Genomic DNA, 16035 nt, shown 5'->3' with positions numbered 1-16035 from the left:
GCTTATTGAGTTTGTTAAAACGGTATAACGGTTTGTTCTGCGTTTATATTACGCTCGTGCTTTGTTTGTGAATTAATTTTTTATCGTTTTATATCTTTTCAATCACTTAATTTCTTAATTTGTTAAACTAAAATTCGCGTTTACTATGGCCCCTGGGGCCACCAAATTAGGGGATAATAGGTTTTCCCTATTATCTCCAATAATGAAAAAGAAAAGAAAAAAAACCAAATCCGATCCCGTTAGACCAATTTCCAGAATTACCAGTCTCAAACACGGATGATCCAAAATTTTTGGTCATGTCATCGCTGGACGACAACAAGCCACTTAATTCGTTATCATGCTTCGCTACGTATAAAGGTATTCAAGCAATCAGTAAGGAAGTAAGTAAAGTTACTGAGCTACGTGATGGTAGCCTACTGCTCTTTGTAAATAACAACAAAACAGCTAGCAAATTTCTTTCTGCAAAAATTTTACCTGGCGGAGGTCATATCAATGTCAAGCTTCATAATACTTTGAATACGGTTAAAGGCACCATATACGCCCCATTCCTGAATAACTTATCAGAAGAAGATATTGTTGATGGTCTTAAGGAGCAGGGTGTTTCTGCTGTACATAAGTTTTCACGAATTGCTGACGGCTCCCGTAATCCTACGGGTGTAGTTTTATTAACTTTTGATAAATACAAACTTCCTGAAAGAATTGATGTTGCCTGGAGGAACCTCACTGTCCGTCCGTATTACCCTAATCCTATGCGTTGTAAGCAATGTCAATTAATTGGCCACACAGCAAAATACTGCCGTAATTCACCTTCTTGTGTCTCATGCAACCTCCCTTCCGATCATACCCCACCTACTGAATGTAAGAGAATAATGTGTGCAAATTGCTCGGGCGACCACCCGGCATCATCTAATACTTGCCCTAAATATCAACAATCCAAAGAAATATTAAAAATTAAAACTATTTATAAAAATGTAGTATGCGTGAAGCTGTTACCAAGTATAAAATTCAATTTTCTCATACAACTTCTAATGCAAACTCTTTTGCCTCTATAGCTAAAATTTCTAACAATACTAATCAAATCAATAATGAAACAACACCTAATAACAAATCCAACAATCCTACCAAAACTAATCTAACAACAACTACAGACATCAATTCATCTAAACAATCCCTTCCAACCCATCCTACCTCCTCTTCTGTCACTTCTCCTTCCCCTCTCTTTTCCCCTTTATCCATCTCTGACTCTCCTCTCAATATCCTTTCCTCCTGTCCTATCACACCCTCCCCCCCACCCTCTCCTGCTCGCAAGATCCTCTTGCATTACCCAATTTTCCTTCTTACAATGAAGACATTTAGTTTAAATAAAATATTCGTAGCTTAACTTTTTTCTTTTTATAAGTTTACATATGATATGATTACACTTCTTCAATGGAACATTAACGGTTATGTTAATAATTATATTAACTTAGAGTTACTTATGGGACTCGTACAATCCATCTATTATCCTGTTGAATGAAACTCACCTATCTTATAATGCCTCAGCTTTTACCCCTAGGGCTTATGTGGGATATTTTATTAATCTCCCACATAACACCACCAACAAGCAGGGAGTTGCCATCCTAGTTAAAAGAAATCTACCTCACGTATTACTTCCCATACCCCTTTCAATTTTTTCTTCTGTAGCTATTGAGATCCTCGCCCCCTATAAAATTTCAATCATCTGTGCTTATTCCCCTCCTGATCAATCATTTTCTACTACTGAATTTTTAAATCTTATTCCTTCCGGTTCAAATCCTTTTATCTTGTGTGGTGACTTCAATGCTTGGAGTCCCCTTTGGGGCTCTGCTTCGGCTAACTCCAAGGGACGTAGCATTGAGGATGCCTTACTAAGATCCAACTGCATTGTTTTAAATGATGGTTCCCCCACCCATTTTTCCACTCACTCTACCTTCACTAATATTGATCTTTCCATATGTTCTGCCTTCCCTCTCCTCAAAAATATCCTGGTGTTGTATTGATGATCTCCATGGCAGTGATCATTTCCCCATCCTTTCCTAAAAATATCTACTTCTCGCCCTCATTCATTTTTTTAAGCCCAGGATTCGGTTTAAAACTGATTCGGCTATTGATTGGGATAGGTTTGAAGAAGCCTGTTTTTCGCATTCACGTTATTTCCCCTTTTCTTCCAATATAAATCAAGAGGCTTCTAGAATCCAAAAAATTATACGTTCTGCTTCTAACTATTCTTTTCCCCTTTCTTCTTCTAAACCAGTCAAGCTTGCTCCTCTTTGGTGGAATAATGAGCTTTCTGCACTAAGAAATCTGAAACAGATCGCATGGCATCAATTTAAACGTTTACGTTCTAGTGCAAACTTAATAGCTTACAAAAAATCCAATGCACTTTGTCGCCATAAAGCTAAGGCTGCTAAGGTTCATTGTTTCCAAGAATTTACGAATAATATCACTTCTTCTTCGGATTCTAGAAAAATCTGGACTGATATGAAAAGACTGGCTGGTTTATCACCTTCTTCTCCTATCACTTATTTAAATACTCCTCGGGGCACTCTACTATATCCCAAAGATATAGCCTTAGAGTTTGCCACCCACTTTTCCAATATTTCTTTGGACTCCAATTTCTCTTCTGATTTTTCCTCTAGTAAACTTTCTTCTCTTTGCTCTCCTTACCTTCCTCCTTCCACCTTATCTCAATCAGCTGAATATTTAGATGCCGATATATCTGAACTTGATTTTAATTTAGCCCTCTCGTCAGTCAAGGGCAAAACTCCTGGCATTGATAAAATCTCTTACCTTATCATCAAGCACCTTCCTCCATTCCTTATATCCCGTCTAGTCAAACTTTACAATAGTATTTTTCTCAGTGGCAACTACCCTGTCCTCTGGAAGACTAACGCGATTATTCCTATTTTAAAACCTGGTAAACCTCCTGGTGTGGTCAGCAATTATCGTCCCATTTCCCTTCTTCCTTTCCTTGGTAAATTGATTGAAAAGATTATTGCTACTAGACTCGCCTGGTATGCTCAATCTAATAATCTCATTTCGCACAACCAAGTTGCGTTCAAGAGGGGGCAGGGTACGTTGGATGCTCTCCTGCACCTTGATCACTTTATCTCTGATACTCTGTCCCACAAAAATCATGTTTCTATTCTTTCTTTAGATTTCCTAAAAGCATTTGACAGGATTGGGATTCATGTAGTGTTAAGACAGCTTAGTAGGTGGAGAGTGGGTTCTCGTATTTTTAACTTTGTCAAATCTTTCCTATCCAACCGTAAATTAAGTGTTATCATATCCAATGTTTCATCCTCTGTTCTACCATTAGATAATGGTACCCCACAAGGGTCACCGCTCTCGGTGATCCTATTTACTATTGCATTTGATGAAATCAGTACTATTCTATCAGATTTTGTTACTATCCGGCATCAGATTTATGCTGATGATTTAATTTTATTCTCAAAAACTTCAAATTTGACTTCAGTAACAATTACTTTCTCTGAAATTTTATTGCGTCTTTCTCGTTGGTCCTCTACTTCAGGCACATCAATATCTTTTCCTAAATCGAAACTTTTTCATATTTGTAAAAAACATCAATGTACTATCCCAACGCTCACATTTGATAATACAAACATTTTGTGTACAGATAGTATTAAGTTCCTTGGTATTGTATTAGACTCTAAGTATACATTTAAGAAACATTGTCAGTATATAAGAAAAAGACTTTTTGTTAATTTAAATATTATTAAATACCTCTCATGTAAGCGCTCACTCATCGGCTCGGCTTTACTGGTCAACGTCACTAAAGCCCTCATCTCATCTGTAATTAATTATGGCTTGGAAATTTATGGACATCATTCTAAGAATCATCTAAAGATGCTTGCTGCGCCCTATCATTCTTCAGTTCGTTGTTCTCTTCGAGTGTTTCCAACATCGCCAATTAAAAACATACTGACGGAAGCTGGCCTACCTTCTCTAAAAGATGCAGTGGAAGATAGCTTAAATAAGCTTTATTCAAAACTCATACTCAGCACGAACTTTACTATAAAAAAGGACTTTCAATCATCACTTTGCAGAAAGAGGTCTCCTAAAATACCGTCTTCTATTTTTAAAAGTGCTTTGTTTGCTAAAACCAATGAGTTGCCGCTTAAAATATTGCTGCCTTGCAGTAAATATATTCCACCGTGGAAAGTAAATGAATCTTCTTTCATTAGTGATCTTACTTTTCTTCGCAAATCCATCACTCCAAGCACTGTGTATAAATCTCGATTTTTGGAATTATCTGCGCACTTCAAATCTTTTGGTTGGCAGTTTATATATACTGATGGCTCCAAATCGTCGCATACATCTTTTGCTGTAGTTGATGATAACCAACAAAGAATATCGTATGGTTTATTATTTCCATTTTGTTCAATTTTTACCGCTGAAGCTACGGGTATTCTCAAAGCTGTCCAGTATGCCCAACAAAACCTTGGTAAATTCATCATCTGTACAGATAGTCTATCGTGTTTTCAAGCTTTAAAAAACCGCAGTAACTACAATGACGTCATTATTGGCATTAGATCGCTGTTGTTTTCGTTAGCACATAGACTAAAAATAATGTGGATACCCGGTCACTCTGGAATCATTGGAAATACTTTGCGGACTCGGTGGCTAAGGAGGTGTGCATCACTCCAACAACTACATCTGCCTTGTTTGTTAAGAGTGATATAAAACGGCTTATTATTCAACAAAGATCCACTAAATTGGCGCTTGATTGGATGAATTACAGACACCACTACTCTAGAATAAATTCAAATCGTATCAAACCATCCTTTCCGTCATCGCTTTCATCTAATTATATCATTCCATATATCAGACTTCGCATTGGCCACTCCATTATCACACACGCTCACATACTAAATGGCACTCAGATCAACCAATGCCCATTTTGTGATTCAGATTTAAATCTATTGCATCTTCTGCAACATTTTCCAGCACTTCAAACTCATAGACTGTCAAACTTCAATAATACTGATCCAATAATTTTATTGATGGATCCCTCAAGCAACAACATTTCGAAAATCTACAACTTTTTGAAAGACAGCGACCTTCTTCGACGCATATAACATAACCAGTCGGCCGATAGCCCATGATGCTAGTGCTGCGTATTTTCTTAAGTTTGTATAATAATTGTATTATTATGTAAGCTTTTATAAAATAAAAAAAAATAAAAAAAAAAAAAATATATATTTCATAAAACGTTTTGTAATTTGATGCATAATAGAATAAACTTTCCATTACAAATGATTAAAAACATTTAATAATTGAGAACTAACAGGCTTAACTCACCTTATTAAGTATTGAAAGATCAAAAGTCAGTTGTTTTAATATACCATAAAATCATAAAAAAGGATTTAAGTAGTTTCGTCATATATTAAAAGTCCAATATATAATAATTTGCAATCGTAATAAATGTTGGGTGTTTTAATTTAAAATGCTCAAAAATTCTTATTTTGTTCGATCTGGCCATAATGGAAAATGTTATAAAAAACGCTTATTTTGAGGCGCTCTCACTGGAATAAGTTGGGTATCCCATTATCCCTGATAGTAATATACAATTTTTGTGAGTTGAGACGTTTTTGCAATTCTGTACTGGAAGATCACAAGAATCTCTCAATTGAAAACGAACAGGTCTAATAAGCTTTATATTTATTATTTAGAGACTAGCTGACCCCGCAGCCGTTGTCCTGCGTGAAATTATATGCAATGAAAAAAAAAGTTGAAATTATATTCTGTCGAAAATGATTTATTTCGATTTTTCTACATTTTTTTAATGTAGCGCGGCTTAATAAACATAATTTTTTTGATTTCTGTTCTGGTGCGTAAATATACAAGGAAGATGTACTCGTCAACACGCCACATATATCTGGCCAATTTTCAATGGAAATTGAATACGTTTGAAATGAAATGACTGTCCCTTGTATTCGATAACTGGGTCATAATCAGTTGGGTTCCATTACACAGTTTCGGCACATGAAGATTGTGAAACATAATAATGACAGATCCAACTTTGAGACGCAAATGATGCTGGGGCATACCAAGGCTCTCCAAAGAATTTGGAAATTTCATTGGATAATTTACGGTTTCGTCTTTCTTGTCAAGACGATCGATCGATTTATATGAGCGCAAACCTCCCGAAATTTGACTTTGAATCTTCCAGTTTAAGTCATTAACATCGGTATTTTTGGCAACTAAAATTGCGCGTGCACTCAAGCAATTGCAGTTACGATAATTTTGCCAATGTGCGGATAAACATTCGTGATGAGTTCATCTTCCGTTGAAGTAAATTGACAAAAGGGATGTGAAATTGATATCAAACCACTGGAAGTATCAACCGAAATTTGCCCATTTCCAATTCTTAGTGAATACAATGTAAAATGTCATCGGCAATGTCATTTTTTCGTATCCCATAATTAACGCGAATTTGAAGGCTGATATGTCGAAATGATCTTCGCGAAAAGTATGCGAACTTCAGTGGCATGCGAAGTAACTATTGCATTGTCCTTCGTCTGTTTCCAGTGATTAACATATTCCAGCAAACGCAACTGCTGGCATGCTTCTCAAAAAGTTGCACACACTGTACCATTCACAATACGCAATGACTTAAATGAAGTTTAACCGCGAGACGCACAACAGTCGGAAAACTTTCATGAATTGCAAAAGTAAATATCCTACAAAGCGCTTTATTGCGGTTCACATATCGACCCATTTGATACTGCTGATCTCATATTGTTCAAGGCCAATAACCGCTATGTTGCTTTCTTTGGTGACGTACTTGCAAACGTATTTGATCGATTTCACCAATCTACAATATTCAACATTGACATGAGTTTTGAATGTGAATTAGACATACGTTGATGGCAAAAAGAACGCCGACAAATATTAGCGCGATCTCTTCGTGGCTTCGTAACAAATTTCAATCAGTAATTGATCACTTCGTCTGAAACACACATAAAGTTTTCACTGAATAATTTTCAATAATTTTTCCTTTGGATAGCCGGAATAAAGAAGCAAGCGACCGCAATTGAACGATTCAAATAATTTACAAATCAAAATATTGAAAAACAAAACAAACAAAAATTGAAAAAAATGTGTATGAAAAATGTTACTTTTTGGAATTGTCCAATTTTCCGACTTCTCCTCATGAAAAGTATAAGGTATTTGTTTCTAAACCTTTCCCGATCCACAACAAACAACCTTTAAAAATTTCATCAACCGTTCTCTTAGTGTTACCAACAAACAAACATTCATTTTTATATGTGTACATATGTACATACATATGTATGTATGTATGTATGCATGTAACGTTTGTATGGTAAGGTTTGTATTGTAAGAAAAAGGCTGTTTTTAGAGGTTTTCCGGAAATTATTCGAATTTTTCTCGCCGTAAAAACCATCTTTGAACTTCAACGAACATTTAAGAAAAAGAATTGGCCAAATTGGTCCAGGCGTTATTGAGTTATGAGTATTATGAGTACATACATTTTGGCGATTAATTTTTATTTATATAGATGTACATATATAAACTAGAACAAAAATAAATATGTAGTGACCAATAAAAACAAAAGTACATATTGACTTTGTTTCAAAATATTTACGAAATGTATCAATGATTATTTTTTTTATAATTTTAAATTGAAAGTTCTTCATCTTTACTGGCGTAGACACCGCTTAGGGGGTTTTAGTCCAATTAACAACAGCGGTCTAGTCGTTTTTCTTTTCGCTAGGTGGCGCCAATTGGATATTCCAAGCGAAGCCAGGTCTGTGCTGCAAGAAAAGCAGAAGCGGATTGCGCAACGATGGATGTGCCATACATTTTAAGAGCGGTAGGAGGACAAAAAATTCAATATCTTTGGAATGGAATGAATGAACAAAAACTTTTTTGCAGATTATTAAAGGTGAATATTTTCCGCGTTGTGTCACATACTTTTCAGTTTTTTTAACGTGAAGAACACATGAAAAATTTTTTAACAAAAAATTATGTAAAACATTATTATTTAAACAAATGGATTGTGATAAAATATCTATAATGTAGATGACTTGGTTTGACTCAACACCCCAATTTAATCAAGATTATAATATATGTGACCTGGTCTACGGAAAGGGGGCTTAGGTGTCAAAAAATAAATTTTCACTTTTTAGTTGATTCGGATGGAAGATGAGATGCTTTTTTACGTGATAGAATCCAAAAAGTCATAACTTGTTTGAAAGTTCCCTAAAAATGTAGAGAAAGAAGAGTAAAAATACGAAAAAATATAATTTTTTTGTAATGAACAAAATACATTGAATTATAAGCTATAAAGACATGATTATACACTAAAAAAACGTATTATGGGCCAAAAATAATAATGCTGAGTAGTTTATGTATTCTTCTTTGTTGTCGTTTTCCTTGAGATCTTTTTACGTGTTGATCCTGAGGAAGATGGACCTGGTTCCTCGTCTGGTTTGAGAACGAACGACAAACAGGTACTCTGTAGAAGGTAAATGTAATTTTATGCCTCATAACCAACAGAGACACTTACACAAATGTGATAACAGAACATCCGGAAAGAGAGACGAATGAAAACAAGACAACAGCAGCTGCGCGGTATTAGAGTAAACGTCACTTCTTCAGTGTTACTTTTTTAAATGTTCCACACAAGCAACTTACACGATGAACTATAATAATATTCCGACCAAAAACAACGCTTACTGGACGTCCTTGAAGCCTCTGGAAAGGAGAACAATTAATGAGATAACGAGAAACTGACGAAACGAGTTGTTTATTTTTAACAGCTGTTTCCCAGAAAAACAGCTCCCTTTTCGTAGACCAGGTCACATATATAAAACAGCGGAAATTCGGTGTGGTTTACATGGTGGTAGAAAGACTCCGTCGTCGAGTCTTGGCATTCAGCCGGGTGGATGAACCTCCAGCCACAATCCACATTAAAGCGAAGTTCTTCAACATATCGCTGATTTACGATTAAATTCCGCCTCTATGATGAAACATTCCAAAATGGGTTGGCTGATCGACTTCGCCGGGGCATGAAATATGGTTATCTGTTGTAGTGCACGCACCTCTGTGCAGCGAAAAACGCACGTCAACAAACACAGGGAAGGTTTGACGTCCAGAAGTTGCAATCACAACAGACAGCCGAACGATTTTCTACTCGACTTGCACTCCTGCTCTCTGAGAGCAGTCATCAGCAACTCGGTATAAGGGAACTATGAGACGGCATTTCAATCTCCTAACGTACGGCCGGAAACGAAACCATTGGTTTTCGGAAAAGACAAAAGAACAGCTGGTACGATGAGGAGTGCCGTGTCGCACTGGAGAGATAACAAAGTTACAATCGATCACAACACGTGCGGGATAGATACCGAGGAAGGAAGCGACACACATTTGCTGACTAATAAAGAGAGAGGATTATAGAGGGAACACTTTTCCAGGTTGTTTAATGTTAACACAAGTAGATGGTGAACCCGATTCCTCAATCGATGACGATGGAGCGGACGTTCCATTGCCCGACTATAAAGAAGTTCGAACAGCAATTACCCGTCTGAAGACAAACAAATCATCGAGGCTATTTATATACGGCGGCGAAGAACTGATAAGGAGCATGCATCAGCTACTTTTTAGAATATGGTCGGACGAAAGCATGCTCGATGATTGGAATTTAAGTGTTCTTTGCCCAATCCACAAAAAATGAGACCCCACAATCTGCGCCAACTACCGTGGGATAAGCCTCCTCAACATCGCATATAAGGTTCTATCGAGCGTTCTGTGTGAAAGATTAAAGTCCACCGTCAAAAAACTGATTGGACCTTATCAGTGTGGCTTTAGACCTGGAAAATCAACAATTGACCAGATATTCACCATGCGCCAAATATTGGAAAAACTCCGTGAAAAGAGGACTAACATCCACCACCTCTTCCAGTATTAACACCAATAACAACGTCACCCTCAAAATCCAACGCAGAATAACTCTTGCCAATGTAGCACCTACCTACCTCGAACCGAGTAGGCAATTGAGAAGTGAAGTCCTCCCTCGACGAACAAAGATAAAACTCTTCAAGTCGATCATCCTCCTCGTCCTGCTATACGGTGTAGAAACATGGATGGTGACAACATCTGATGAGTCGACATTACGAGCCGAGAGAAAGGTTCTGCGGAAGATTTGTGGTCCTTTGCGCATTGGCAACGGCGAATGCCACAGTCAATGGAACGATGAGCTGTACGAATTAAGAGATAGCGGCTACGCTGGCTAAGTCATGTCGTCCCAATAGATGAAAACACTCCAGCTCTGCAAGTATTCGACGCAGTACTCGCCGGGGCAAAAGGAGGAAGAGAAAGATCTCCACTCCGTTGGACATACCAGATGGAGAAGAACCTGGCTACACTTGGAATCTCCAATTGATGCCAAACAGTGAGAAGGAAGAATGACTGACTATGACCGTGTAAGCGGTGTTTACGCCAATAAATAAGAAGAAGGAAGATCATGCTTTGTACACAAACACGACTACATCATAGGGAAAACAGCTGATAACATAGTTTTGCAAACAAATGGCATTTGGCGATAACATGAGTATTTCGTTATATTCGTAAATTGATATCAATATATGTATAAGTATATCAATCCATTATATTGTTACTTTCGCTCAAAACTTTCAAGAATAATAACGGGTTCAACGACGACGGCATCTTGAAACTATTATCGATTATCAAGTTGCTTGCAGCCTTCTTCACGGCTTTAAATTCGGATTTTCGCCTTAGAAACGAAATAGCTGATTGCTCTTTTGTAATGCATGGTTATCAGTCTATGTAGATATTTTGTAGCCATCAAAAAATAAACTTGAATATATTTGAAATATTGCTAAGCTAACTCTAAATAAAATTTGAATACAATTATTTTTTATAAAGACCATTACTATTAGATAGATTTTAGTTTTGATCTTCTTTTATTAAAAATTATAACTGAAATTCTATATGCGTGCAAAGTCATGTACGCAAATAGAACAATGCGAGAGACCATAGAAGAGGATAACATTAGTGTTGACGAATATGTTTCTCAACTGGAATTGGATGAATGCAGAAAGCTCAGTATAGAATGCATATTGTACAGAGCGGATCAGTTTACAATTGGTGTGTGGTTGCTTGCATCGAATATGGAAAGCGAATATGAGTAAAGCTCCCGAGCACTTATTGGTGTTCCGAAGGTTAGAACTTCGTTAGTTCTCAGCGAACTGAACACGGTCCAAGTGGAGGGTAGTTAAGAATCATGACGACCTTAGAGAAGTTAAAACAAAGAATTTATTGGGTTGGTACTAAAAGGTTGAGTTTCGAGGGTCCTAGCCAGATAAAGCAGCAAAATTTGAGTGCAACAATTAAGCGAAATGCCATGAATGTGAATCTACCATCTGTGGTTATCTTTCGTTCATATTAGTTTAGGGTGCAGTTATCATTAGATTGCGTTTATTTTCTCACAGTAATCATTTAGTGTGATTAGCAGCCATCTGTCAGTAAAGTCGGATTAGCTTTTTTACCGAAAAAAGAAATCATGGCTAAGTTCACCATAACTCCCATGTACACAATCTAATGAATTTCAAACAAGCGGTTGCCTCAACACCATATAAGTATATATGTATGTATATCGATCAATATGTTCGGGATATTGATAAAACTGAGAGGGCATCTATTTCTGGTAAGAATTGCCGTGATGCAAAAATTAATAAAATCGGGACAATACTAACTTTAGCTCCCTTATACCGAAAATAAGTATTTCAAAATTCCTTTTGGCTTTATACCTTATATGTACATTAGGGAATGCCATTTTGAGGCAACCTTTTTTTTCAACTGAAAAACAGGCTCAAAACTTTCGAAATGTGTAAAAAAAAGTCACTCAAAAGATGAGCTCTTAATATTAATATTAAGAGGTGCCTCTTTCAAATTTTCTGTTTTCCATATAAATTACATGGAAAAAAAATCATTTTTTTATACTCTCGCAACAATGTTGCTAAGGAGAGTATTATAGTTTTGTTCACATAACGGTTGTTTGTAAGTCCTAAAACTAAAAGAGTCAGATATAGGGTTATATATACCAAAGTGATCAGGGTGACGAGTAGAGTTGAAATCCGAATGTCTGTCTGTCCGTCCGTCCGTGCAAGCTGTAACTTGAGTAAAAATTGAGATATCATGATGAAACTTGGTACACGTATTCCTTGGCTCCATAAGAAGGTTAAGTTCGAAGATGGGCAAAATCGGAATTCGGAAACCGAAAACCTATAAAGTGTCATAACTAAGCCATAAATTAAGATATTAAAGTGAAATTTGGCACAAAGGATCGCATTAGGGAGGGGCATACTAAGTTTTTTGTACATATCTCAGAAATTACTATAGCTATGTCAACCAAACTCTACAGAGTCGTTTTCTTCAGGCATTTCCATATACAGTTCAAAAATGGAAGAAATCGGATAATAACCACGCCCACCTCCCATACAAAGGTTATGTTGAAAATCACTAAAAGTGCGTTAACCGACTAACAAAAAACGTCAGAAACACTAAATTTTACGGAAGAAGTGGCAGAAGGAAGCTGCACCCAGGCTTTTTTTAAAAATTGAAAATGGGCGTGGCCTCGCCCACTTATGGACCAAAAACCATATCTCAGGAACTACTAGACCGATTTCAATGAAATTCGTTTCATAATATTTTCTTAACACCCTGATGACATGTACGAAATATGGGTGAAATCGGTTCACAACCACGCCTTCTTCCAATATAACGCTATGTTGAATTCCATCTGATGCCTTTTCTGTATATTACGAGTATATACATTAGGAACCAATGATGATAGTGGAATAAAACTTTACAAAAATACGGTATTTGAAAAATATGTAAATGACGTATAATGAAATCTCGATTATCACTTTATCATGTGAGAGTATAAAATGTTCGGTGACACCCGAACTTAGCCCTTCCTTACTTGTTTGTGGTTGTTATTGTGCGGAGGTTATTATATGTGCACGCGATGGCTGCCAGTAGGAATGGTAAACTCGATTCCGATTCTACTGGAAAATCGAGTTTTCTCGTAAAATAATTGATTTTTCGAATGTCAAGAATCGATTCTTAATCGACTTCGACTACTGAAGATCGATTCCGAAAAATCGATTATTTTTCGAGTAGAATCGGAATCGAGTTTACCATCCCTACTGGCAGCCAACGCGTGCCCATAGAATAATCTCCGCACAATAACCACCATAAAAAAAATAATTTTTTCCCCATATAATTTATATGGAAAACAGAAAATTTGAAAGAGGCACCTCTTAATATTAATATTAAGAGCTCATCTTTTGAGTGACTTTTTTCTTACACATTTCGAAAGTTTTGAGCCTGTTTTTCAGTTGAAAAAAAAAGTTGCCTCAAAATGGCACACCCTAATGTACATATATCAGATAATATGTAAAGTATTTTATCGAATGAATATGATATTACCATCATATGATCAGGCAACCTTGTTATTTAACAACCTTAATACTTTTCTTCGCCATCACTTTTAGATCCTGATTACACCGCTCCTCTGTTCTCTACTATAACTTTCAAAATCATCCGACATTTTATCCAGGTGATTGCGGAGATAGTTTGACTTGTTACCAAGCGCGAATCCCGAGTTGTTTTCTCAAATCAAGTACAAAATTACATATATACATAGTTCACCAGCGCCCCAGCCTTCCTAAAATACTACTCTTTATCCGCCCCTGCTTGTTACTCAAATTTGCTCCTGGATTCTGGTAGTTTGTCGGTAAGTTTTGCACAATTTGGTTACCTAGAAAATTTTCGACTTTCAATAGAACTTCCGAGATTCACTTTCCAGAACAGTCATAACTTTCATAAAATCTGCATCTTTCAGTGATTGCACTTTTTAGCTCTCGTACTGACTGTAATTCTGGATATTTCAATGTTTGATTTTTCATTTGAGAATAAGAATTATGTGACGAGACGTTAAACCCGTCAAGTTGATAAATGTATGACATTTTAATGAAATTAAGTGTAACATTTTTCTTAAAAGTATTGTGGCTTAGTGCTGCGCATTAAGGCGTTTATACCATATTAAGGTTGATTTTGATGTGAATATCTCTGACATGACGGAAAAGCTATAAAAGTAGGTTAATCGATGAACTATAATAAATGGATGTACTATGAGCGTCAAAAGTGAATCTACCCCTATGGAAAGTTTGGTTTTCGTATAATTACAAGCTCAAATTGAAAAACACATGAATTCTAATTATACAAACATAAAGGTTTATTCAATACTAAAAGAACAAGAGCAAAAAAACAACAGTGAGTATATATGTTAATAAGTTCCCAAATATGATTGTAATTCATTCCAGATTACTTCGAACAATGAAATGAAAGTTTAATTATTATCCAACTTTTTTAATATACTTAAGGCTTTCCAACACCTGTTAGTATTTCCTCGGCTTTAAACCTTCCAAGGGAAATGTTCGGCTACGCCTGAAGTCAGATCTTCCTTACTTGATTATTATATTTTTTATCTTATAAGGTCGGCTTGTTTTGATTAATGGCTGTTACAATTCAAACGTATTAAGAGATCTACGATCAGTCCAAACGCTAACATTTTTGTTATTCCTAAGATTTAATTTCCTCACAAGCCGATATTCATAATTCAAATATTGATATTTAAAACTCAATCAGAATGCTGTAAAGTCGACCTTTTGACATGTGCTGATTTCATATTTAACTTTCACTTCTTTTTAATTGGCGTAGACACCGCTTACCCGATTGTAGCCAAGTTAACAACAGCGCGCCAGTCGTTTCTTCTTTTCGCTACGTGGCACCAATTGGATATTCCAAGCGTAGCCAGGTCCTTCTTCACCTGGTACTTCCAACGGAGTGGAGGTCTTCCTCTTCCTCTACTTCCCCCGGCGGGTACTGCGTCGAATACTTTTAGAGCTGGAGTGTTTTCGTCCATCCGGACAACATGACATAGTCAGCGTAGCCGCTGTCTTTTAATTCGCTGAACTATGTTAATGTCGTCGTATATATCGTACAGCTCATCGTTCCATCGAATGCGATATTCGCGGTGGCCAATGCGTAAAGAACCATACATCTTTCGCAGAACTTTTCTCTCGAAAACTCGCAACGTCGACTCATCAGTTGTTGTCATCGTCCAGGCCTCTGCACCATATAGCAGGACGGGAATTATGAGTGACTTATAGAGTTTGGTTTTTGCTCGTCAAGAGAGGACTTTGCTTCTCAATTGCCTACTCAGTCGGAAGTAGCACTTGTTGGCAAGAGTTATCCTGCGTTGGATTTCTAGTCTGACATTGTTGGTGATTTTTACGCTGGTTCCAAGATAGACGAAATTATCCACTACTTCAAAGTTATGACTGTCAACAGTGACGTTAGACCCAAGTCGCGAGTGCGATGACTATTTGTTTGATGACAGGAGATATTTCGTCGTGCTCTCGTTCGCTACCAGACCCATTTGCTTTGCTTCCTTGTCCAGTCTGGAGAAAGCAGAACTAACGGCGCGGGTGTTGAGGCCGATGATATCAATATCATCGGCATACGCCAGCAGCTGTACACTCTTATAGAAGATGGTACCTTCTCTATTTAGTTCTGCAGCTTGAACTATTTTCTCTAGAAGCAGGTTAAAGAAGTCGCACGATAGGAGTCGCCTTGTCTGAAACCTCGTTTATTATCGAACGGCTTGGTGTTGCTCAACATCAGTTTACACAGCCGTATTAGTTTTGCGCGGATACCAAATTCAGACAACGCGGCATAAAGGCAGCTCCTTTTCGTGCTGTCGAAAGCAGCTTTGAAATCGACGAAAAGGTGGTGTGTATCGATTCTTCTTTCACGGGTCTTTTCCAAGATTTGGCGCATGGTGAATATCTGGTCGGTTGTTGATTTGCCAGGTCTAAAGCCACACTGATAAGGTCCAATCAGTTTGTTGACGGTGGGCTTTAATCTTTCACACAATACGCT

Source organism: Bactrocera tryoni, chromosome 2 (assembly GCF_016617805.1).
Source record: "Bactrocera tryoni isolate S06 chromosome 2, CSIRO_BtryS06_freeze2, whole genome shotgun sequence".
Taxonomy (NCBI): Eukaryota; Metazoa; Arthropoda; class Insecta; order Diptera; family Tephritidae; genus Bactrocera; species Bactrocera tryoni.
The sequence above is the reverse complement of the archived record's forward strand: the minus strand, read 5'-3'. Positions refer to the sequence as shown.